Source organism: Rhinatrema bivittatum, chromosome 6 (assembly GCF_901001135.1).
Source record: "Rhinatrema bivittatum chromosome 6, aRhiBiv1.1, whole genome shotgun sequence".
NCBI lineage: Eukaryota > Metazoa > Chordata > Amphibia > Gymnophiona > Rhinatrematidae > Rhinatrema > Rhinatrema bivittatum.
The window spans coordinates 33,983,495-34,008,419 of NC_042620.1; the positions used below are offsets into that span (position 1 = coordinate 33,983,495).

General features: G+C 44.4%; 1 protein-coding gene across 3 annotated transcripts in view; it reads right to left on the minus strand.

The window, feature by feature from the left end:
- Nucleotides 1-24,925, minus strand: part of MYLK (myosin light chain kinase) — a 741,434-nt gene that overhangs the window by 715,501 nt on the left and 1,008 nt on the right. The gene's annotated exons all lie outside the window — the stretch shown is intronic.

The following is a 24,925-nucleotide window of genomic DNA, read 5'->3' on the forward strand; positions in this document are numbered from 1 at the left end:
CTTTGTTTTCACTGTAAATAAAACTGCACAAAAGGGAAAACAGCCAGAGTCTGCTTCCTTATCCCTTCCTGCTGTTTCCAAGCCGCTACCGCCCAAGTCACCACAAATTCTTCATCAGTTTCTTCTAACCGTCTTCTATACATCTTGCTCCGTTTCCACGACTCTCTTGGTTCAGCTAAATGGCTACTGAACCGAGAAAGTCGCTGACCATTGTAATCTTCTTTTTAAACAGAAGCAGCCCAAAAAATAAAAACCCCAACTCGCGACTATCCAACACGAGAACAGCGTGCGCCAACTGCTAAAAACTACTCTGAAACGTACGGAACAAGGGACGGGTAAACATTCAGATTAAATCCAAATCCTACACAAATGGCAATGTCAGACCAGAATGAATCTCCACTGCTTTTCAGGTTCAGACCCCTTTGACCCAGTTCACAGAGGGCTACTCACAGGTTTCACGCTCAGATGCGAAGTACTCCAAGATCAAATATTTGAAGGCAAAGGTTTTCAAACACTTTGCATCACCTGATTTTGTGAATTTTGGAATAAATCTGAATCATTGCAGATAATATGGGGTTTAAAAAAAAAAAAAATCAGTCGGTTCTGAAGCAGGTTCGAGATGGCTCCGATTATCTAAACAAAGCAGAGCCTAATATTCCAAAATCTAAACCCAGACATGAACGAAGTCGGAAGGGCCCGACCTCGTCTCTTATTGAAGCAGAGCACTTTTTGTTTCCCCATTAACTGGGCACTTAAAAAAGGTATCACAGAAGCACAAATGCGAGCTCAGAATTGTTCTCTAACCAGCGAGAGATGAATCACCCTTTTAGGATACTCCAGACAGCAGACTATCAGGCGAAATTAAAGGACTTACAGAGATGGACACTAAAGAGAGAGGCATCCAAAGGTTACGAGTGCAATAAACTGCCTGGTATGTCTCTTGATTTGTGTCCCAGTAAAGGGCATTCACCTATCAAGAATGTGGTAACATCGCTTTTCCCACAGCTCTTGAAACTGACAGGTTCTCTGTTAACGCAATCCGTGTGAAACTCATGGGTCTAGAGCCAACAGGAAAAGGAATCCAGTTAAATAGCAACTGGAGGCCTTCTAAACCTTCACTCTGCTATCGCTCGGCATACCTGTTCAAAAGCAGGCCTAAACTTAGACGGATACAACTTAATCCAGCTAAGTAGCTACGTCTATGCAAATATTCAGTGGTATAGCCATGCTACTGAATAATCATGTAACTCAGCCAGATAAGTTATATTTGGCTGTTACTTTCAGCCCGATACTGTAAAACCGCGGGAGAGCGGACGAACGCCCGCTCTCCCGGCGCACGCACCGGCCAAGGGCCGGTGCGAGCGATCCAGTATGCAAATTAGGCGACGCGGTGCAAACGAGGAAAAGGAGGCGCTAGGGACACTAGCGCATCCCTAGCACCTCCTTTTGGCCTGGAGTGGCGGCTGTCAGCGGGTTTGACAGCCGACGCTCAATTTTGCCGGCGTCGGTTCTCGAGCCCGCTGACAGCCACGGGCTCGGAAACCGGACGCCGGCAAAATTGAGCGTCCGGTTTTCGGCCCGACAGCCGCGGGCCGAATTCAAATTTATTTTTTTTTTTTTTTTTACTTTTGGGGACCTACGACTTAATATCGCTATGATATTAAGTCGGAGGGTGCACAGAAAAGCAGTTTTTACTGCTTTTCTGTGCACTTTCCTGGCGCCGGAAGAAATTAGCGCCGACCTTTGGGTCGGCGCTAATTTCTTAGAGTAAAATGTGCGGCTTGGCTGCACATTTTACTTACTGAATCGCGCGTGCATACCTAATAGGGCCATCAACATGCATTTGCATGTTGAGGGCGCTATTAGGTGCCGCGGGTGGGCCGCGTGTTTTCCTCCCCTTACTGAATAAGGGGTAAGGGAAAACACGTGTCCAGAGCAGGCTGACAGTGCGCTCCGACAGAGCACACTTTACTGTATCGACCTGTTAGCCATTTAGGATTTAAATATCACCCTCCTAGTGATTAGTGCATGGATAACCAATGCAAAATTGTGCTGATTGAAGTAGTAGTGTAGTTGCCAGATCTGGCAGAGGTACATGAAGGAGATTGTGGCTGCTTTAGAGAAAAGGGCTTCCATATTGAGGTTAGAATCAAGTTGGACCCCTAGGCTTCATATAGTCTTTGAGTCGGAGGGGGTGCCTGATAGGGAGAGAATAGATTATAGGAGGTGACCTCAGCAGCTTAACCAGAGGAGTTCAGGTTTGGAGGAGCTAAGTTTGAGTTTATGGTCATTGAACCATTGGGCTACACAGAGGGTATTTTTTTTTCTTTTTGCTCCAGACCTCACAGATGACACTTTAAACATAGAAATGATCAAATACTGATGATAATTTCAAGATAAAATGGTGAGAAACACTGGACTATTCTATTAGTTTTTCCAGTACACTAAATACATGTAGTACTACTTCACCTAATGATTGTATCCAGTACATATCCAATAACTCATCTTGTCCATGTATCTTCATAAATACCATACATCACGTACATCACAACATTGTATATGGATATCTAATAATGCATATCTCCACCATGCACAGATCCAAGAACACAGCTCATCACTGTATTTCTTTTTTTTTCTTTTTTTTTGTTATAAATAGTAATTTTCCATCAAATAAATGGACAAAAGGAGTGATCGTACACAGAATGCACAGGCAGTTGATTGGAGAATCAAAGCAAACCACACACATCCTAACAGGTGGCGTCCATCTTTCCAAACTGTAGTGCAATAATGCATTTCATTAGTAAATCTCCATAATCCTGTATGTAGATGTAGGGAACCTTTGGTTTCCCTCACTAAAAGGACTATACCATTTAACTGGGGAGGTTCAGTGTAGTAATTAGTGAAGAGAAGTTTGAGTTGTATTCCCCCATGTGGGAGCTGCAGATGATGTGATTTAGCTGCTTTATCATCCCCAAACACCATCAATCCTCATGGATTTTAGTTGCTTTTGGTTGGGGCAGGAGCTCTCTGCCTCCTGTCTTTTATTTTTTTTTGTAATTTAATTAAGAGAGGAGATAATGGGATTGCTCTTGAAGTCAGCCTGCATTCTGGACTTTCTTTTTGCTTGGTTTGTTTTTTACTCTTTTAATCCATGTTTGAGAGCCTTGTCCCCTTTGTCTCAGCGGATTGGGGCGTCCCTGTTTTCAAGGCTGGATTATGGGGTAGGAAAGACCTGCAGTGTGCCCTCTCTCCTTCAGAGGATAGACCTGACAGTGACCTGATGCAGAGGAGTTTCAATCTCATTGGCTTGAAGGCTAGGAAGGGGTTTTTTTCCACCCTTCCTGTCTCTCACTTGATTTTTTTCCCCTTTTGGGTTCAAAAGGCTATTTTTGTTCCACTGAGAGCTGACGGCCCTTGATAGCCGAGATTCAGTAATCAAACCAGTGAAAGAATGATGTCTTTCATCCTGAAAGAACTTGGGAGATGTGGGGGAGCTCATCAGGAACAGAGGACCCCGGTCAATGGTACAAAGGGAAGGAGACTGAAGGTTAACAAGAACGTTGCTGTTTCCTGCTCAGGTAGAATGCAAGTGAGAACGCATTGCCCATCAGGCGCTGCCTAAGGAATTAAAGGATTTAAGAAGAGTTCAGAGAAAGGATCATTACTGGGAGTAAGTTCTGATAAAATACTGGAACTGAATTCTAACCACCTACAGTGGGAAGAGCCAGGATATAAATTAAGAACTGAAAGAGGCTTGAACTACATTCAGTCTGATTAACCGGAGTAGCTGCGAAGTGGAAGGAATTCAGGTGTTGAGAAGTGGTGAGACTTTGCTAAAGGAGCGAGGTCACAAGTTTATTATTCTTGGCTGCTGTCTTATTATTTATTGACAATAATTGGAATCCAAATTGAAGCTGAAAATACTATCCAGTCATCTAATCAAGTACCAGTAAAAAGAAGGTGGAACCCACCCTGCTTCTCAGTGCGTTTATTTAGATGAGAGACTGCGATACTTATCAGTACTGTGTGCAGAGGACGGAGAAGAGCTTGCATTGCGAAGAAGCATTCGTCGTTCCCCACGTGGAAACCTGGAACTCAGAATGTTAACACTATCCCTGGGTGCCAGCAGAAGGAGCCGTCCTGCCCAGGGGTTACCTAGATATTTAATAATGCATTTCCGGATGGTACTAACGTACCCAGTACTGCATCACACCACTACATTCATATATCTAATAATGTATTTCGTTACTACGTGTGAGCATACGATAAAGTATCACATTTCAATATTAATAACATATCTTCTCACCAAGGGGCGCATTTTAAAAGGGTTGCTCGCGTTAAGAGGCCCATATATATGCGAAGATATGGGCCGAGCGAAAAGTAACTCATTTTAAAAATGGCAAATTCTGCGAGTGCATGCGCATGCAAGCACAACAGAACGCATGAAAAAAAAAAGGTGGATTTAGGGTGGGTTGGGAGCACTCTGGGGCAAGGCCAACATTTATACACGTAAATCCCAGTTTTAAAACCTGTGAACACAGTGAGCTTCGGGCTGTTACCTGCGCATATTTACTTCTGCTCTTTTTCAGGTGTAAGCCAGAATAAAACTCGTTATAGCCAAAAACTGACTGGGTGAGGGGTCTGGGGGAGTTCAGGCTGAAGAACCAGAGGGGTCTGGATAACTAAAGAGAGTCCACCAGTTTACCCAGTCTAAGTGGTCAAACTGGTTATTTCCTTCATGCGCACGTTTAAAAGCCGACGAATCCTTAGGAAAGACACACAAATAACATTTCCTCACGTAACTGCTTAAAATTAGGAGCACGCATAGGCGCGCTAGGCGTATTTTATATTATAGGCACGTACGATTTAAGATTCCAGCATATGTGGGTACATGCACGCTCGTTTTAAAGTTACCATCCCTAAAATGGCAAATAATTACCCACCACAGACTTAACGAACAAAATCAATTAGGTCAGGTAAACTAGTTTCAGCACCGTTTCAGCACTGTGGCCTGCCCTCTCCCTCCAGATGAGCTCCCTTCCCTGTGACTAGGCTTGTGTCATTCACCCCAATGCAAGAGCAAACAGCCTTATCTCAGAAGCCATCTCTGCCAACCCCTGGATGTAAAAATGTTAAATCCAAAAACGCAGTGGGGAGGGTGGCGGAACAGCTGAGGCTGAAGGGTCATTCATAACATAACGTATACGGTGTAGTTTACATGCACAAATGTGTGGATGGCGCTTGACTGACCAGACTGTTAAGCAGGACGGTGTAGCCAGGTAAGAGATGAGTAGACAAGACAACCTCCCAGCTCACGCGAGAGAGAAGAACGGGCTTTTTGTTGGCACTCAGCTGGCTTTGGGTGCTTCTTTTATTTTGCGCTATCCCTGTAAATGTTTTGTTAAATATCATACAGATTGTTTTTTGGGGGGGGGGGTGTTTCTCCAAAGCAACTAAAGACTTTTGTAGATGCCAAGAAGGTTTTAACACTTTCACTTGCTCTCACAGATCACCAGTCGTCTTGAATTGTTATTGCAGGAATCTTAGGGCTTCTCGTTATTGTCATGTCCTTGGATAATTTTCGTGCCTATGATGGGGGTTATTCAAAGGGGTCAAATAGGATATATACTGTAATTCTGCGCTATTTTTTTTCTTTCATTTTTGGCTTTGTAATCCCCCTTTGCTTCTAAACAAAGTTTTGTGCTTTGTTAATTGACATGTACATAAATAAAGATTAAAAAAAAAAACTCACATAAAAAAGTGCAGGTGACTGTGAAACTGAGAACCAAAAATTGAACTTACAAACTGCTGTATATTACCATAATTTTTACAGTCATCATGTCAATGTACGGCCCTTCTACCTGCCTAAACACCACTTCACAGTTATCAAACAGATTCTGAACAACTCACTGTGATAGAGGAGACTGAGAAAAACAGAAAAGATGAACAACCCCTACATGAAAGTCATATACACCCAAGCACAAACAAATCAGTAAACACAGAAAAGAAAAAAACAGGTCTGACGCCATAAGAGTGCGCTAATAAATGACTGTGTAATAAAAGTGTGCAGCCGATACTCCATTAAGAGATTCCTCCATCTTCGTCCATCTATGCAGAAATTTGCTTATGAAAAAGTTGGAACACACACACACGCAGTCGTAAAACAAGCGATTTTGTTGCTTATTTTAGGCCTCGTTGCCACATGCCGACGAGTAAACTTTTGATTTCACTCCTAAACAGATGCACCACCCAAAAAAAACAGGAAGAAATAATGTTGGAAAGGCAGGTGTTATTGCTAAACCGCCAACCTTGCCACGTCCTAGAAAATTATGCATGAAAGACATCATCCAATAAAATAAATTATACAAATCAGGTTTATCCAGGGTCACGCTTTGCTTTCCCGTTGATCTTACTTTGGACAGGCGTTGTTTTTCCATCTGCAGAAAGGGTCTGAAAGGATGTAAAGTCACTACCATCAGCATCCCTACCAGGGAATAGATTGGAACTGAGCATGATAAGATATCAAAGTATCGCTGTGTCCCCGCAGCTTCTCTTCCATCTGCATTCCACTAAAGCAGCCCCCATTAAATCCCTGCCAGATCGCCTACGGAACCTGCCAACACGCATGGCTTCTACTGGTCTGAGTAAAAGAAGTCAAGAAGTAGAGGAAGGAAAGAAATGAGAGCCGCCCTAGTTTTTCCCTTCGTGTTGCAACACAGCAGAGCTCATTGGATCTTCTGCTTTGCCTAAACTACCCCATAACTAGGGATCCTCTGTGCATATCCCACGCTTTCTCGAATTCTGGTACAGTTTTTTTCGTCTCCACAACCTCCAGTGGGAGGCTGTTCCAGGAGTCCACCACCCTTTCTCTGAGATATTTTCTTATGTCAGTAATGCCTTGCTCTGGATTTGCCTTTACACTGAAAAATGCTCGTCTCTCGTGCATTGCTTACATCTTTGAGGTATCCAAATGTCGCTGTCATCTCTCTGTCTACAGCCTCTTCTGTAGGACCCTTAGCTCTCCTTGTAGGGCTCATGGTGCAGACTCCGATTCGTTTTGCTGGCCCAGCCCTGGGCTTCCTCCACACTCTATGCATCCTTTTGGAGGTGCGACCTCTACTGCTGAATGCAATACTCCAAATGAACTCCTACCAGCAATCAAGTACATTTTCAACAACTGACAAAAGTACCTGCAGACTTTACAGTCTGCAATAACCAACTGCATAGTTTGTGTTTCAGGATCAGCTGGTCGTGTGCTGGAGCATAAACTACTCCAACTGAGTACATGCATTAGGGATGTGCAGTCCACACATTTGTTTTTCATGTCATTTTTTTTCCTATTTTGTTTTAATTTAATGTACACTAAATCCCATTTAGTGCACACAGGGAGCCGATCAGTCAAACCTATCCACGGTATAGCATTTACACACATAAGTGGATGCTCAGAGATTAACGTTAGTATTTTTTCATTAATTATTTATTTGTGTTTCAAAATTACAAATCATCAAGAAAAAACTTGAAACGGAAAAAATAAAGCTGTACTAGGTAAGGAGAAAAGGGAGGAGAAGCATTACAGCCCAGTTTCCAGTCCAAAAGTTAAAGGGGGTTCAGCGTCTCAAACCATCAAGAAAGAAGCATATCTAACAAAGAAATTAAGAAAGCAGTATATCCAGAGCAAAAACAATGCAAATGAGAACATAATCCTAAGCTACAGAAGATAATAAGGGCAATGGAGGAGATTGAACAATCTCATCACTCAAGAAAAAGCAAAAAAAAAAAAAGAGACATATGAAACACCTCTGTACTTAATGCAGCATTTACGTGGAAATTTAAGGAAAAACAGAGCGCCGAGTCGTAAAACCCGAGGGCGCACCAAGGGACACTGTTTACTTTGTTGTCTGGAAACATCAGGAAATACCATAACTCTATGTTGCAAAAAGGGTCTCACCACGATGCCTAAAGTACATCACTGATTACCAATCTCTCTCCGGTTCCAATGCCACAGAAACCTCCAAGGTAGCAGCTGTGGCCGTAGCAGCATCAAGCGTCTCTAGTATTGCCGAAACACCCAGAGCTTGAGCCATATTCAGTGACATTTAACGATGACTGTCCAATTCCTTCTCAGCCCTCTTAAATGAAGAAAGGTAATACATCCCTTGGTACAGGAGGGACCCACTGCTCTGCTATCTTAAAAGTCTCTGTCAAATAATATACTATCTCCTAAACATATCTCTAGGTTTCACACTTGGTAGTTTAGGAACATTAATGAACCTCAGATTTCTCCTCCTGACCAAGTTTTCAGTATTTTCCAGTTCATTTGAAAGAAAAATGAAATCTTTAACCAAAGATCCCTGTAAACTAGAAGTATCCTGGACCTTGTTCTGTAATTCCAATACATAAGAATCATGGTCTGAACCCGATTTTTTAGCAGTAAGTTCTTGCTGGCCAGAGCAGAGATTTGCGACATAATAAAGTTCCCAAGGCCTTCAATCGCAAGCCAGATCACTGCCGATGTAAATTCAGGCAACCTCACCAGGTTAAAATCGGGGGGGTCACAGACTGAGGAAGCCACAAAGAGACTCTGCCATCTTCCCTTCATTGAAACAGAGGCCCCCTCGAAAGCGCTGGCATTCTCATGGCCATCTGTAGCCACCATCGATCTGTCCTCTGCGGAACCTGCAGCAAGAAGCAGTGCCACAGTTCGTTTCACTCAGCGTTTCATCTCCTCACAGCATGGAGTCTCGAGCGGCTGCTGGATTCAAGGGAGGTGTTCCTGTTGCTGGGCTGCGTGAAACTGAAGAGTCTAGAGGGGACAGTGGCAAAGTTTTCCTCCAGCCGCTCCCCTCAGCAACTGCTGCTCCAGCCGTGGAGGACTCCAGAGGACATGGGCGTCCACAGGACCCTACACCCACAGTACAGATAAACCCCCACACCTTGCCCTTCCCTTTCGCCCCACAGGAGCCAGAAAAATTTCAACAAGGTAAAACGCTTAGAAGCAGGACGCCTGTCACCTACTGGCCTTCCGCCATCTCAGATTGCCCCTAATGCTAGTATTTCATAAACTGTATGGCGGGAGTTGAAAGGTTTATAAAATACCATGTATTTCTGCTCTGAAAGTAAGCGTGTATGTTTCAGTACACGTGAACCAATTTAAGAAAATGCATATTTTCTCTCCCCAATTCATAACCATCCGTGTGTATAGTTTTTGCATAAAATAATGACACTGCACAAATAAACAACCAGTATTAAACAGGGAGGCAGGTAATTTATAGCACATGCTCACATACCGTTACATAATTATTTACTTGCTCACGTACTTTGAGTCTCCAGTTTACTGATACCTCCACAAGTTCACCTGGAATATCTAGCATTTCACCCTGAACCCCCCTGTTTACCCAGACCTCCCATCCAAAAACAAGTCCAATTTCATGTGCGCAAGTCAATTAGCAGGTGTAAAAGCGTACAAATAAGTTTAGAAATGGCAGCATGGTTTTTACCAGAAGAAGGCCTTGCCAGATGAATCTGATCAATGTCTTTGATTTGGAGGGGTAATGGAGTTTATGCTGAGCAGACAGGCTTTACTAGTGACGTGCCTCAGGGATCAGTCCCTGGACCGGTTCTTTTCAATATTTTTGTGGGCGACATAGCTGAAGGGTTGTCGGGAAAGGTTTGGCTTTTTGCTGAGGATTCCAAAATCTGCAACAGAGTAGAGAGCCTGGAAGGCATGGAAACATGTGGAGGGCCCCAGCAAAACTTGAGGGATGGTCTAAGGACTTGCAGCTAAGAGTTAATGCTACAAAACGCAGAGTACTGCATTTAGGATGCAAAATCCCAAGGAAGAGACACAGTATTGGAGGTGAAATTCTTCTAAGCATGAAAGAAGAGTGGGATCTGGGAGTGACTGCATCTGATGATCTTAAGATGGCCAAACAGGTGGATAAAGCAAGGGCAGAAAGATGCTCGGCTGCACAGGGAGAGGAATGGTCAGCAGGAAAAAAGGGAGGCGATATTGCCCCTGCATGGGTCCCTGATGAGACCTCACTTGGAATACTGTGCACAATTCCCGCACCTTCAAAAGAATATGAACCAATTGGAGTCAATCCAGAGGGTGGCTACTAAAATGAACAAGAACATCGGTATATAAAAATGTATGTATAAATAAACAAACAAACAAACAAACAGAGGATCTCTGAGGGAGTGACAGAGATTGTAAAGCTGAATTAGTTGGGTGGAGGGGCAGGACAAGACAGGCTATAAATCAGTGGTTCTTAACCCTGTCCTGGGGACCCTCCCAGCCAGTCGGGTTTTCATGATATCCACAATGAATATGCATGAGAGAAAATTTGCATACACTGCCTCCATAACATGCAAATTTTCTCTCATGCATATTCATTGTGGATATCATGAAAACCCGACTGGCTGGGAGGGGTCCCCAGGACAGGGTTGAGAACCACTGGGCTATATGGACTTTTTCTACCATCACATTTCTATGCTTCTTTGACTCTTAAAAATAAGAACCATGCATACTTCTGAACATCCCTCCCCCAAATACCCCTAGACTGCCCCTTTTCTCACAGTCACAACTTAACCAAAGAAACCTCTTCATGGGATCTTACAAGTCCTTAATCTCACCATAAGGATGCAATACAGCTCAATGCACCTCCAACCCTCCCCTTACCCCTTACCCTCCAGAGATGGACTGTGCACCCTGTATCACTCATCTCCCACACAGTTCGATGAACAGGAAAACAGGTTATACCTGAACCCAGATCCCCCAATATGGAAAGGCACCAAGTCAGCTCGGCCTTGTTTTTCAGTGGCAGTCTCATTCTTTGCTCTCAAAAAAACAAAAAAAACAAACAGTGCATCTGCTAGGGGTAGAAGTTCTTTGAATGCTGGCAAAACATTGCCACCATAGCAACCACCTTGTCACACATCTCACTAACTGAAAACCATTAGTCCACAGAAGCAAATGCACTTCACCAATTTATAGACAAGTCCATGCATAGAAAGGCAACAAATCAATACCTCACAAAGATAACACACGCTGTAAATTATCAGCCAACTTGGCTAGGTCTCTCCAAGCTGTACCACACAATAGCAAACGGATGGTGCCATTTCCCATCAATAACATCACTCTCTTCCCTAAAACGTTTTTCCTGGGACTTGAAGAGGAATTACTGTATCTCTCCAGGCTGGCCCAGTGGCTACATGGCAGTGCCGTGCAAAGGGGTCTGGATCCAGCTCATAGGTCAAGTCTTCGGCTCCCCGAGACAGCCGGGGGCTAGAGATGCTGGGGAAGCAGTGTTCACAGTCCCTGGAGAGGGGGAAGGGGGGGGGGGAGGTGAGAGGAGGTTAACAGTGAGTCCCAGTCATCATGCAGTGGTGAGACCTAGTGACCTGTCTGAAGGAAACCCGAGGCCTGGCCAAGATAGGACAGGGGGGGAAAAAAATATCCCCAGGTAACTGTGAATGAACACTCACGGCACTGAGTTTAGAAGCCCAAGGAAGCATGAGGAAACTGTCATGCCCCCCTCAAAAAAGTTGTTTTTCCACTTAAAATTCTTCTTAGCAGTACCTCATCAGTAAATGGCAAACCTGCTCAGAACCATATATCAAATGCAATTAAAGGTTGGTGCAATTCCCTTCGGTGGCCGCATATCATCAGGTCAGGGGCCATTACGACGAGTCCTTGACTGGGAATGGCGCTCTTCTCCTTTAATATGCTAGCAGTACCCGCATCTCTACTAAAGGCACAGCAAGACTTCACCAAAGTCAAACGGCGCCTGCAAAACCTATTCAGTATCATTGGACAGCACGGGTGACAGCACACTTCACTGCCGAGTTAAAAACATTCCTGTGTATTTGAGAAGTCATCTCCACGCTTAGTGCTGGCCAAAATTTCATCAAAGTTTGAAAAGCAGGTCCTGCTGCTAGCTTGGCTATAAAACTGTAATTTTGCTAGATGAGTGATTGCAATGCTGTGCAAATAGCTTCCTTTCGTAGATAGAATGAATTTATGGTTCATGCCTCTGTTGCCTTGCGGTCTGATGTAGTTTTCTACCCAGACTTCCAACCAAAAGCAGATATATCTCTCTGTCCTAAAAGATGACGCAGCGTGGTAGACGTGTTAATCCCTCGAATGCACAGGCAAAAAGGTCAAAGAAAAATTATAAGGCAATACCAATTTTTTTTTTTTTTTTTATTATTGGACTAAAATACAATTTCTTGACTAGCTTTCAGGAGTGAACACACTTTTCCTCAGGTCGGTCATTTTTTTTTCTTGGTCCTGCTCGTGTTGTTTCAGAACGTGAGCTAATAAAGTGGTGCTTTAAGTTAGTCCAATTAAAAAAAAAAAAAAAAAAGCAGCACCTTGTAATTTCTCTCCCTTTGTTCACCTTTATTTCCGAAACTACAAAGGAAAACCACTAAATGAAAGACAGTTTACGATAACAGGCCTAGCAAGCCGGTGGCCGATATAAATTGCTAAACAAAATCAAAGGAAGTGCAGACGGACGGATCATGTTTTGGATATCCGCCGTTTAGATGTCCAGTTCCTCCCCCCCCCGCCCAGTCTGGCACGGTCCCCTCCATCACTTCCTCACCCTCTGCTCGTGTTTTAACCACTTTGATTATAATTTCATGTCATCTGCAAATCCGACCGCCTCGCGGGCTGCCCCCTTTCCAGATTGTTCATGAATAAAAGTTAAACACCAGCCCTAGCACAGACCTCTCCCCCTCCCCTTTCACCCCCTCAACCCACACCACCAACCGATTGACCACTATTGAAGGGGGAACCCTGGGACAGTTCAGGGCTGCGCACCTCTTACATCATTCAAGCTTGTGCCCAATGGGTGCCAAAAGTACATAATATAGTAGGACATTACATAATATAGTAGGACATTTTTTCGCAGCATTAGCATTCGGTGGTTGGACTTCCCCTGCGGCAGTGGTTTCCCTTCGAAAAATGAAGAGGCCCGATATCGATCCGGAACCTCGGTGAACGGCCGACGGTCCCTCAAGTCCCAGCCGGTGCATGAACAGAGCGGACAGGATGGATTTTCCCGTTCATCGAGATTAAAGATATTCACAGCCCAATAAAATGACTCGGGTCAGACTGCGGATAATTCTGCTGCATTCCATGCTATGGAAATGCCCCTTCCCACTCCAACCCCCGAAAGACCATAAATCCTTAAAATTGTGCTGCTCCTTTGCAGTCAAAAAAATGTTATTACTGTCAACACACAAAAAAAAAACCCCCAGCTACCAAACCGAGAGCTTTCCAAGATGGCGCCGTGAGCGGACGCAGCGGTAGGAGCTCCTGAGAATTTCTGTTGGAACATTGCAAGCATGCCGCATACCAAACGTAAAGCCCGGGTAAAGACCGGAGAAAATATCTCTACACCGCTGGAGCCATCACAGCCGACTATCGGGAGTTTCTTTGCTGCAGCTCCTCCGTTAACGCCGGGTGTGAAGGTCGCTGGGGAAAGTGCTCAGGAGCGTGAGCCAACGTCCCCGACCGAAATATCTCTCAGCCCCGGTTCACCGGAGAGACCAACGCAACCAGGCCACGAGGAAGAAAACGGCCAGCGGAGTGAAGGGAGCCCAACGGAGGTGATCCGAGGAGAGGCTGCACTACCTCGGCAGGCTGGGGAAAGAAAAGGTTTTAACATGCAGGAGCACGGAGACAAGGTAAAACCCGGAGGAGGGGAGGAAAGCACGGGTCTTGGTCTCGAAGCCAGGTTAAGAACAGTGGAGCCTGGTAATGGCGTTGGCCTAGCAGCCTGCAGGGGTGAAGTTGGGGCTCAGGATAATTTATTACAAATAAATACAACAGCAGAACCTGAGATATCATTAAACATTATCTGGAAAGCTCTCCAATCTTTGGAAAAAGCAATTTTGGGACTCACCAAAGAAGTAATTGAGACCAAACAGCAAGTTAAGGACAATGCAATAGAAATAAAAACACAGAAAGATAAAATTGTAAAGCTGGAAGAGAAAATCGTGTCAGTGGAGCAAGTGAATTCAGTGATAATTCAAAAGGAACTGGAATTTGATAAAAGAATAGAAAAAGTTGAGAACATTTTGAGAGCTCATAACTTAAGATTTCTAAATTTCCCTGTTTTGAAAAATATTTCTCCAGTAGATCTTTTTAAGCTCTATGTCTCTCAAATATTGAAAATCCCGGAGGAACTGAAGCCTATGATATCCAAAGCTTACTATCTTTATTCAAATAAAAAAGAAGAAAATGAACAACAAGATATACCAGAGTTGTCAAATCTTTTGAATTCATCCCAAGAAATGACTGTTTCGTGTAGAAGACCTTTATTAGTCACGTTTACTTTCCTAATGGACAAAAATAATGTCTTTAAAAATTACTTTAGAAACAGCCAGACGTTATTTTTTGGCCAAAAAGTTTGGTGTTACCAAGACCTGGTAAAACAAACCCAAATGAGGAGGAAAAGTTTCCTCGAGATGAGAGGAGAGGCTCTACAGAAGGGAATATCTTTTAGACTTCAATTCCCATGTAAATGTTGTTTGGTTTTTCAGGGAAAGCGATATGTATTTCAAGATCCTATACATTTGAGGACTTTTCTTGATTCTCATCCTAACCCGACGTAGACAGGTTGTTTTGGTGTATGTATAAAATATAAACGGAGAAACCTCTCACGTCACCCTCTTTAATTATATATAATTATATTTCTGGTTAAATAACGCTCAATTGTTAAGCTCTCCTGTTTTACTTTTATTATCCTACAGATACAATATATTTAATTTCTTTTGACTATATCTTTGTGAGATATTTACCTATATACTGTATGTAGGACATTCTTGTACAAGTGGATTCTTGTAATAATTATATAAATCAATAAATAAAGAATTAAAAAAAAAAAAAAAAACCCCAGAAAAAACTCGGGACCCGTGAGTTATTGGGACACTGAAACAACTATCAGCTCGCTAAGAGGGGGGGGAGGGGAGGGGAGGCCTTGTGGCCGGAAGGAGGTGCAAGAGGATCTAAGAAACAAACCCAAAAAAACCCCCAGCAACTCCGTAATATAAAATTGCTGTGTCTTCAAAATACTTATCCTACGATAAATTGGGCAAGATAGGAATGGCTTTCGCAGATTCAGACAGAGAAAAGGGCCAAAAAGGACCCTACATCACTGGTGCAAAGGAAAAATTAAACCTCCCTTCCCATGATCATGAATCAGGGCTGCAATCGGGGCCATCCACCCTGGGAAAACCGGAAGCTCCACTTCCTCGGGCACAGCTCGAACCTCCCATCACCAGCAGCAGCTCTAGCATAGTCTCTCTATCTCTCTCTCCCTCCCCCACCTCTGCCCAGCAGCACCCTTCTCTCTCCCTCCCCAGCCCAACATCCTCCCTCTCTTTCTCACCCTTCCCCTCTCCCTTTAAGTATTCCCTTCTCTCTCCCCAGCCTAGCATCCTCCCCTCTTCTGCCCAACAGTATTTATCGCTCTCCTCCCTCACCACAGGATTCCCTCTTTTTCTCTCTCCCTTAGGCATAGTTTGAGTGGGCAAAAGGGATGGGCAGTGCCTTCCCCCCCCCCCCCCCAAATGTTCCATGTGCTAGTGCTGATTTGGGCCCCTCTGCTCCCCACCATTATGACCTCCCTACTTCTTGCTCCCCCAGTCTGAGCAGGCAAACTGCACCTGTGCTCTCTCCCCTACCACTCTCAACATGCTCAGTCCCAGGCAAAATACAGGCCTAGCATAACCTGCTTCACCAATGCGAGTGACCCCCCCCCCCCCCCCCCCTTTTTTTTTTCTGATCGGAGCATCACTGCAGTACAATATTAAGTAAACATTTGACTTTCAAATCTATTGAACCCAATTCCAATGCAGCCAGAACTCAGCCAAAGCATCTGAGATGCACTGCTGTGATAGATTAACGGGGCCCATTCAAACACCGCTCACTAGCCTTTGTTTCCCTAGAAAAGAAAAGTCGTTTAATCAGGGCTGACACGGGGGAGGTGAGGCTCAGCAGCGCCAAGGGTGAAACTTGCAAGGCACACGCCAAGAAACTGAACTCTGCCGGCAAAGCAAGGGGGAAAATATCCTTGGAAAGTTCCTCAGTGCACTTACTATAGACAGAGGTGCTGAAAGTCTGGTGCCATTGGCCCTGGATTTCAGTCTGATGGGAGCTTCGGGTCCAGCTTTCCAGACAGCTCCACGTCATGGGGGAAAGGCTGTGCAAACCCCGGCTATTCCAACCCACCCACCACCACCCCCTGTGGACGTGGGGGGAGTTCCGACTTCTCTGGGAAAGGCAGGACTTGCACGTCCCCCGAGGCAAGGAAGTAAACTCCGGACCGGATAGGATCAGCCTGTTTCTTATCGCATGGAGCTGTCTGTTCATCTTTATTTAGGGATCGCCCTTTAATTAAGGGGGTTCAACGGTGATCACAGGTAGCTGTGACTTTCTAATCCTCTGGTGGTTTTTGCCACTTCTGTGTGATATAGAGATAAGAACTTTCTCTCTCTCCACCCCAGCACTGACTCGGGTTTTGAAAGGTCAGCTAGGAACTAGCAGCGCCCACCCTGTAATCAGTTAAAAACATCACATCCAATTTATCCTGGGTGAACTTCATTAAGCAGCCTCTCCCCCATGGCTGCAGCCCTGTCACAAATCTGCGGTGCCACTTCCCTGAAGGAAATCATTAGGAGCTGCGGCGGTGCAGATAGCAAAATCAGGGCCTGATATACTAAAGGCTCTTCTCCCATTCTGTGTCTATGGGAAAAAAGCTTAGCATATTGGGCACTTAGTCAGATAAACGACACCGGCTAACTTTGGAGGCATATTCAATAGTGCAGCCACACTAACTATAATCGGCTAACTTTAGGGCAGCTCTTTGACTCGACCAGACTTAGCCAGCTAAGTCATCCAACTAACTCTGAATATCGAAGTTAGCAGGTTAACTTAGCCGGCTAACTCAGGTCCTGCCAGTTACGCCCTCGGAACGTTCCTAACTAATCTGGCTAAACTCTAGCCCCCTAACTTATCAGCCGGCTAGAATTTAGCTGGCTAAGCGCCCAAATATCCATTCAACTGGCTAGCTCCTGAGTTTGCCGGCTAAAAGCTTTTGAATATGGACCACTACAAGTACCCGGATGTGGTGGGATGAAACCAGGACTAATTACTTGTATAGCACATACTTATTTATGTATTTATTTACTAGGTTTTCTAGACTGTCGTTTAGTAAAAACTTTCACAACGGTTTACATAATTAAGAAAATGAACACGAGGAAATGGATGGGTAAAATAGGACTTTATTGAATCTTGCCCGACTCTGGTCGAGTTTTGCTCAACGAGCTGCCTCAGGGGTTTAAGAGCCACTTAAATTGGCACCATCACGAACACATTATTACAGAGAAGCATGAATATCTCGTATGCTACAATTGCATATCAGAGAAATATTCATCTGCAGAAATAAACTACTGAAGTGGTCATGAGACCGCCACTTTGTTTTCACTCTATTGACAGTGGCAGGCTGGAAAAACTATGACACATAAATCTACCCGCTGCTCACCAAAAATAGTGTAAAGGTGAGCAGCGGGTAGATTTATGCGTCATAGTTTTTCCAGCCTGCCGCTGTCAATAGAGTTCATTGCTATCAGCCATCTTGGATTGGCTACCGGTTTGTTTCTTGGGACCATAATTAAGAAAATAAATACACAGCACTTTACAGACACACACAAGACAGTCCCTGCTCCTAGAAGTCTACAGTCTAGTCAAGGCACACACAGGCTGATTCAGTAAAAGTCGTAGGAGAGCCGGCGAGCGCCCGCTCTCCTGTGTGCATGATTCAGGAGGGAACAACATGCAAATGAAGTCCCACGGTAAAAGGAGGCGCTAGGGACACTAGCGCGTCCCTAGTGCCTCTTTTTGGACAGAAGCGGTGGCTGTCAGCAAGTTTGACAGCCGACGCTCAATTTTACCGGCGTCAGTTCTCGAACCCGCCGACAGCTATGGGTTCAGAAAACGGATGCCTGCAAAATTGAGTGTCCATCTTCCGACCCGCAGGCCGCGGGCAAATTTTTAATATATTTTTTTTAATTTTTACTTTTTTTTTCACTTTTGGGGCCTCCGACTTAATATCGCTATATTAAGCCGGAGTTCCCAGTGCCGGCCGAAATTAACGCCAGCCTTTGGGCATTTGCATGTTGCGGGAGCTATTAGTTTCGGGGCGGTTGGCCGCGCGTTTTCGACGCGCTATTACCCCTTACTGTATAAGGGGTAAAAATAGCGCATCGAAAACGCGCAGCCAAATGCGGGCTAACAGTGCGCTCCAGATACAGTATAGTGCGCTCCACCAGAGCGCACTATACTGTATCGGCCTGACAGACAGGAAAAAAAAGGACATAATTAAGGACATGATAAGGAACTAACCAGGAGGGAACTGAGAGAAATGCAGCTTTAACTGAATTAAGGAATTATCACTGCCTAACTTGAATCAGTCTGAAATTAAAGCTTTGCCAGGAAGTAATCTACAATTGGAGAAGCAGAATAAGGGGTAGGTTTGCGAGAAGCCCTAGAAAATTACCTCTAGCCCCTCTCTATAAAAGCAGGACACAAACCAAGGAAATGTATGCAAGGACAGAGCCTTCTGAGGGAAATTAATGGCCCATCTTGCCTCCTAAAAGGCTGGAATCACAGTGCCAAGCAAACCTCTCTGCTTCATGATTACCGGAAAGGCAGCAGACAATTAGACCCTTGCTAGCAGAAAAAGAGTTTACCATCTCTGAAGATCAATGGACCAGAATCGTCAGTGGATATTAAAGGAGCTCAGAGAAGTTCTGATGGGTCCACAGCTTCGTCTCCTTTTAGCTTTGCGAGTTCCATCTCTTCTGTATAAATCTGATTTTATTATAGACTGATTTATAGTGTCATCCACTGCCACCCAATTCTTAAGAGAAATGTACATAGTTTTATTTGTGCAAGGGCTTGTTAAAGCAGTTTTGGAAGACATGAAGTATTAGGGGCCCTGGGTGATTAGTTTTAATTCTTATTGCTATTTCTTTGTGTGTAAGTGATTTTGATGTTTGTGCAAAGAATTTGATTGTATTATTTCCTATATTTAACAGCTATACTTTGATTGCACCTTAGCCACCACTAGTGTAAGGGCGAGTTATTAAGTTGAAAGTAATAAATAACGATGATTTGTTGACCCTACGTTAGCTCCTTTTAGTTAAGACAACTGTTTGACTTCACGTGAATTTTTCCACCCTGCCATTAGGATATTCAAGAGCTCTTGAAGTCCAGGATTCTGATTTTTGGGTGCCCCCTTTCTGCCTTGGTTTTTATATCAAACCACACCATCTGATGATCACTTGAGCTCAGATGACCCCCCCCCCCCCCCAGCTGGACGTTAGAAACACTTATCCCCAACTGTAAGTAACAAGTCCAGTATTGCCCGCTCCCTTGTGAGTTACGTGACCATGTTTGTGAGGAAGGGAACTGGAATCCAGGACCTCATTACTTCTAAGTCATTCCACAGATGTTACGCTCCAGTCCACATCCAGCAGATTCAAATCCCCCACCAGCAGCATCTCCACCTTCGCTGCAACCTTGTGTATGTGAAGGGCCCTACTGGGTCTCTGTAGGCAGAGCAGAAGTAGGTTTGCTTGGGTGTAGCCTCCCCGCTGAGGGAGTCCTGATTCTATAAAAACCAGTGCCACCATGTTTGATGTTTGGTTAGCCCTTACAGGAGGCAGGATGCCTCTGCTCCTATGCCTGGTTTTCTCGTGTTTTCTTTTGGAACAGGAGAAAGGATGCCTCTTCCCATATTTAAAGATGTCTGGCTTTTTTCTTTTAATGGGCAAAGGAAGTTTTGTCCACCTTCTTCCTTTTTGGTTATCTTCTGAAACTGGTTTTATTTTTTTTTTCCACCTACCTGAGTTTCCCCAAGGATCCAGGGACTCAGTATTTAGCATCTAAAAGGAGCGTAGGAGTCTCTCACCCTGAGAGAACCTTTGACCTTTAGAAGGTCATTGAGAGAATGAATTTTAATTCATTCTTAGAAGGAAGAAATGTTGGGCTTCAAAGAAGACCAGTAGCACCCACCCAGTGTTCACCACTCATAAATCATCTAGATACTGAGGACAGAATTATTTTTATTTATTTATTTATTTAGCATTTGTTTATATACTGAGGTACAGCTGACATAGCCTTCACTCCGGTTTACATTATAACCAAACCAGTTACATTTAAATTCATAACAGTGTAAAGAGAATGAATCAGAACATTAACTTAAAAAGACAATAAATACATTGACCCATACATTGAACAATAGTTATTAGTGTAAGCAACACTTGAAGTAGACGGTTGACACCGTTAAAGAGAAAAAGGTTTCTGCAGGACAGGACGGAATACAGAAGGAGGGGATTGCAGGCATAAAAAGGAACGTGAAGGTGGATATGAAACAGATTATGTTCAATTGTCATTAGGTGAGCAGCCATTGTACGACTGTGAGAGTAACCAATCTTTGAGATCTTTTTTAAAAGATTTAAAGTTTTCTTGCGAATTGAGGTGTTGAGGTAGTGCGTTCCATAATTTTGGGCCGATGATGGAGATGGCTCTATTTCTAGTGGAGGATAATTAGGGAAGTACCCTCCAGGAACCAGTAAGGGCAGTGAGGAGAGTGTACATTCTGTACATCTGGAACGAGGTATGAGGCATGGGACTTTAACTTATCACACCTAAGCACGTTATCCAGCACATCTGGGAGGGAATTTCAAGACCTGCCCTTTGTCCATGGAAAGGATCAAGAAAACAAGAACAAATTAGCTCAAATTATAAAGTCACAGATTTACCTAACACCTAATAGTGTAAATGGACTTGTATGGAACAAGGTTTTGTAAATGAACATTTTCAATCAACTCCGAATCAATTATCAGTAAAGCTAAGTTGGAACCGCCATGAGTTTCCAGCATCATTGTGATCTTTAAATATTGGTTTAACAACCCTCAGGGCCTTGAAGATTAGTTAACACCCCCCCCCCCCCTGCTAACAGGGAACACTGGACTCAGAGGGGCTTGATGTCAGCAAAGAAAGTTCAAATATCAGAAGCCCTTAAGTTTGGATGTGACCAACGGGGTCCTGTGGTGGGACATCAGCCCAGGGGTTCATAGGTCACCTACTATATCTAACTCCATGCCAGTTTGTAGATCACATCAAGGTAGATGGAAGAACAATTTCCCCTTTCTGCAGGCTGCAAGCTCTGTCACAACTAGAAGTCTTGGCAGAAACACAGGCACTCAGGTAGCCAGCTCGGTCTGGCAGCTATGCAGGGGGCCTGGGAGGGCCGGATGTTTGAGCAAGAGCCACACCAGCACGGCTGGCAACTTAGATTACAGAGCTTTGCAGTTGGCCATGGGAAAGGAGGGTGCCTGAGGGAACTAAGTGGAGGTCATCTTTGGTCTTCATCAATCATGGTGGAGTACAGAGGAGAAAGATTAAAAAAAAAAAAAAGCCTGTCCTGGAAAAGGAGGAGTCTTGCAGGTGGTCACATTCTGTGCCTGGCAGCGAGGATGCATCTTTAGCAGAAGTAACAGAACAATAAGGCAGGCTGGGTGGTCTTTTTCTGCTCCTGTTTACTATGTTACTATCTTCAGCCATTTTTTTTGGGGGGGGGGGGGTGACAGTACCTATCTGCTCCCCCCCCCCCCACCCAATCCAGTTTAAACTCCTGTCAATGTATGTGCTCTGAATTGTTCACATAGGATCCTGGTTCCAGTTGCCAGCCGGTAAGGCCTTCTCGCCAGTGTAGCCTTTTACTCTTCCACATATTGCCTCAGTTTCCGAGAAAACCCAAGCCCTCTTCTTTACAACGCCCTTTGCGCCACACACTGGAGATCCTGATGTGACCTAGTCTGTTCCTTCCCTTTCCCAACAGGGGTACTACCTCCTAAAATTGCCTGCAAATATCTTCTAATTTCTTGAACGTCCCCATGTTATTAACTGTTTAGCAATATATTCTAATTTGTTACTTGGATTAATTCTGTTCAATGTAAACCGCTAAATTAAGCGATAGTTACTGTTCCCTGTAAACCGGGGTGATATGTATATTATACAGGAACCTCCGGTATATATACACGCTACTGACTCGGCTTGCAGCCAGGTCCCCGTGTGAACTGTGACAACTTCGCTTCCCCTTCCTGTTATTCCAGCAGTCTATATCCCGGCTAGCCAACAATCCTCTCTCTCTCTCCAGTCCTTCTGCAACACCCCCACCCCACACACACACCTCCGAGTGAAATCTAGAAGTGTATGCATGCTTTTGGGCAATGAAAATATTTAAAAAAAAGGAAACCTGGCCTAGCTTTTAAAAGACAAGTAGAAAGAGCAACTTTCCAACAAGCCTCAGTTCTTTTGCCCCAATGCATCCTATGTGCCAAAATTGCCAATTTTACCACCAACACCCCATAAAAGCACTCTCCAGCTTTCAAAACTGAAATGATCTAATATCCCCCGAATGACCTAGCTCCACACCGAGTTTCACTGAGCTAGGCTCAACTGTTTAAAAGTTATAAGGGCAGAAACCCCAACACACACACACACAGAGATCAACCCAATGTGATAAGCTTAAGGCTTAAAAACACAGGCTTTTCAGAATCTGGTTCTGTGATGAACCCCCTCTAGTGGAAAAAAATAGAGCCACTACCGTTTGATCAACAGAGGAGCTTCTCATTAACCCAGACTGTTGCTGGTTCTAGCCCTGGCTGAGATATTACCTCCTGAAATAGTTACAACATCTGGAGATCTTTGGAAGTGAAAATCCTCTTCATAAAGAGCGATTATAAGCCCTAATAATCATGCTCCTTTTTTTTTTTTACCCAACAGTTTCCTACTGCTCCTTTGGGCCTCCAGATCCATTGGAACCAAGGCTGGGATGTGACAGCGCGAGCCTTCCATTTCCAATCACCGTTCTCCCCTATTTTATATTTCCCCTCCCGACTTACTTGAGGCCAAGTCACTGCAGTGATGGTCTCTGACCTGGAGCCGGTGCAAGGATGTTCAGCCGCCCTAGACGATGACATCACCCTACCGCCTGATCTCTCTCGCTCCGCGATCTCGCCAATGTATGCATCGCGCCTAATGCTTCCCTCCGGCCCTGCCTAGAGCCATGCACCAGAGCGCCTTCCAAGGCCCTGCAAGCTGGCCCCTAAAATCCGGCCACTAGGTGTCACTGCCGCACAAATAACTACGACTCCCTCTCCCCTCAGAATATCCCCAGCCCCCCTGAGCTGGAAATTGACCATAGATCCCTCCATGAGCATTGCTACTGATCCAGCCTAATCATGCAGCATTTAATTACTTCTAATATTCATCTATACGGAATCAAACATGTGCAGGTGCTGGTGTTTGCCTTTTGTGGTTTCTCAAAGAGCACAAGCAGTGACACTTTATTTTCTAACAGTGATCTGCAGTTACTCATTTCACTCCGTCCTCTGTTTAGGCTGGCTGCTGAGGTCATGCTTTTTAAGTAAACTGTGGCATGCAGGCCAAGGCAAACACTCCGTTTTGAGTGTGTAACGTTTCTGAAAGTCTGAGTTTATATTCTGAGACAAATAAAAAGGAACAGAGCTGATTAAATAAATCCCAGTCGTTTGTTAAATTTTTGGTTTTTTTCCAGTTCGTTCTGAGCAATGCTGAAACCAGAGCCTGAATCCCTGCCATTAGATGATTAATGCATTCAGAAATTAACACTGAATGGCTTTGGAGCTATCGGAGGTGGGCAGATTTGCCCAGTCTTATTGGCCCACTGTCCTAGTTTTGTACTTGCAATTGGAGATAAAACGCCTTAAACACCTAAGCACAATTAATTGATATAGTTGTATATATATATATATAAACAAAACCAACAGTTCCACATTTGCTTTCAATCCAGTTCCTCAAAATTAGATTTAGTTGATTTTAACAAAAGGACACAGCTACAGCGCACCCTATCTACAATTTGTGTTATTGCAACCCACCTCTCCTCAGCACAATCCATGAAAGCGAAATGCTGTGAGCCTGTTAATTGGAGGAGCTGAAAATGAGAACGATTGCACGGCGAATGAGGTGAGGTAACAGAAGACAGAAAGGCTCCTTCGTCATCATAAAGATGTTTTAATGACGTGACGCACAGTACACAACTTAAATGGTTTGTCCACCCCCTCTGTCCCTTAGTTGCAGCAGCTTCCGATTCCCTAGAGGGCGCGAGACGGTGGGAAGGAGCCCCCCGACGAGTCTCGCTCGTTGGGGGATCCTCCTGCGCACAAAGCAGCCTCCCTGCACGGGAGCAGGAGGGAAGTGTTGGGTCAAGCCCGGTCGCACAACTGAACAATCCCAACCACGCTGACTGGTGAAACGGCGGAACCTCGGCAGCGCTGCTCCTTGCCATGCGTTGGATCTGGTAAAATGGCATAGGGTATGGGGGGTGAGAGAGAAGTGTGCCCCTTTTGCCAGTGAGTCACCACTGAATTAAGATCCACTTTTCTGTAATCTCTGCACACTCTAATTATCTGGGATCCCAAACTTTTCCCGATGACCCTAAATCAGCTGGTTTTTCAGGATATCTACCATGAATATACATGAGATAAATTCACAATAGCGGGTTTCCGATGCATGTGCATTTATAACATACATAACGTATTCGTTTTGGCGACTTGGGGATTGAATCGGGGACCTCCACATGACAGTGCACAGCACGATCGCTGAGCCAGCAGCCCGGCCCAAAGGAGCACGATTAGCAAAAAAAATAAATAAACAGATAAATAAATATAGAGGTAGGCAGCATTCAATATTATTAAGGTTTCTCCTTTTTCAGTTTGACTTTTTAATTGCTAGGGTGATATTTTTTAGAGGCTCTCAAAGCTCCTCCTACTTAGCCACTCCCACTCATATGAATCTAAGGAAAGT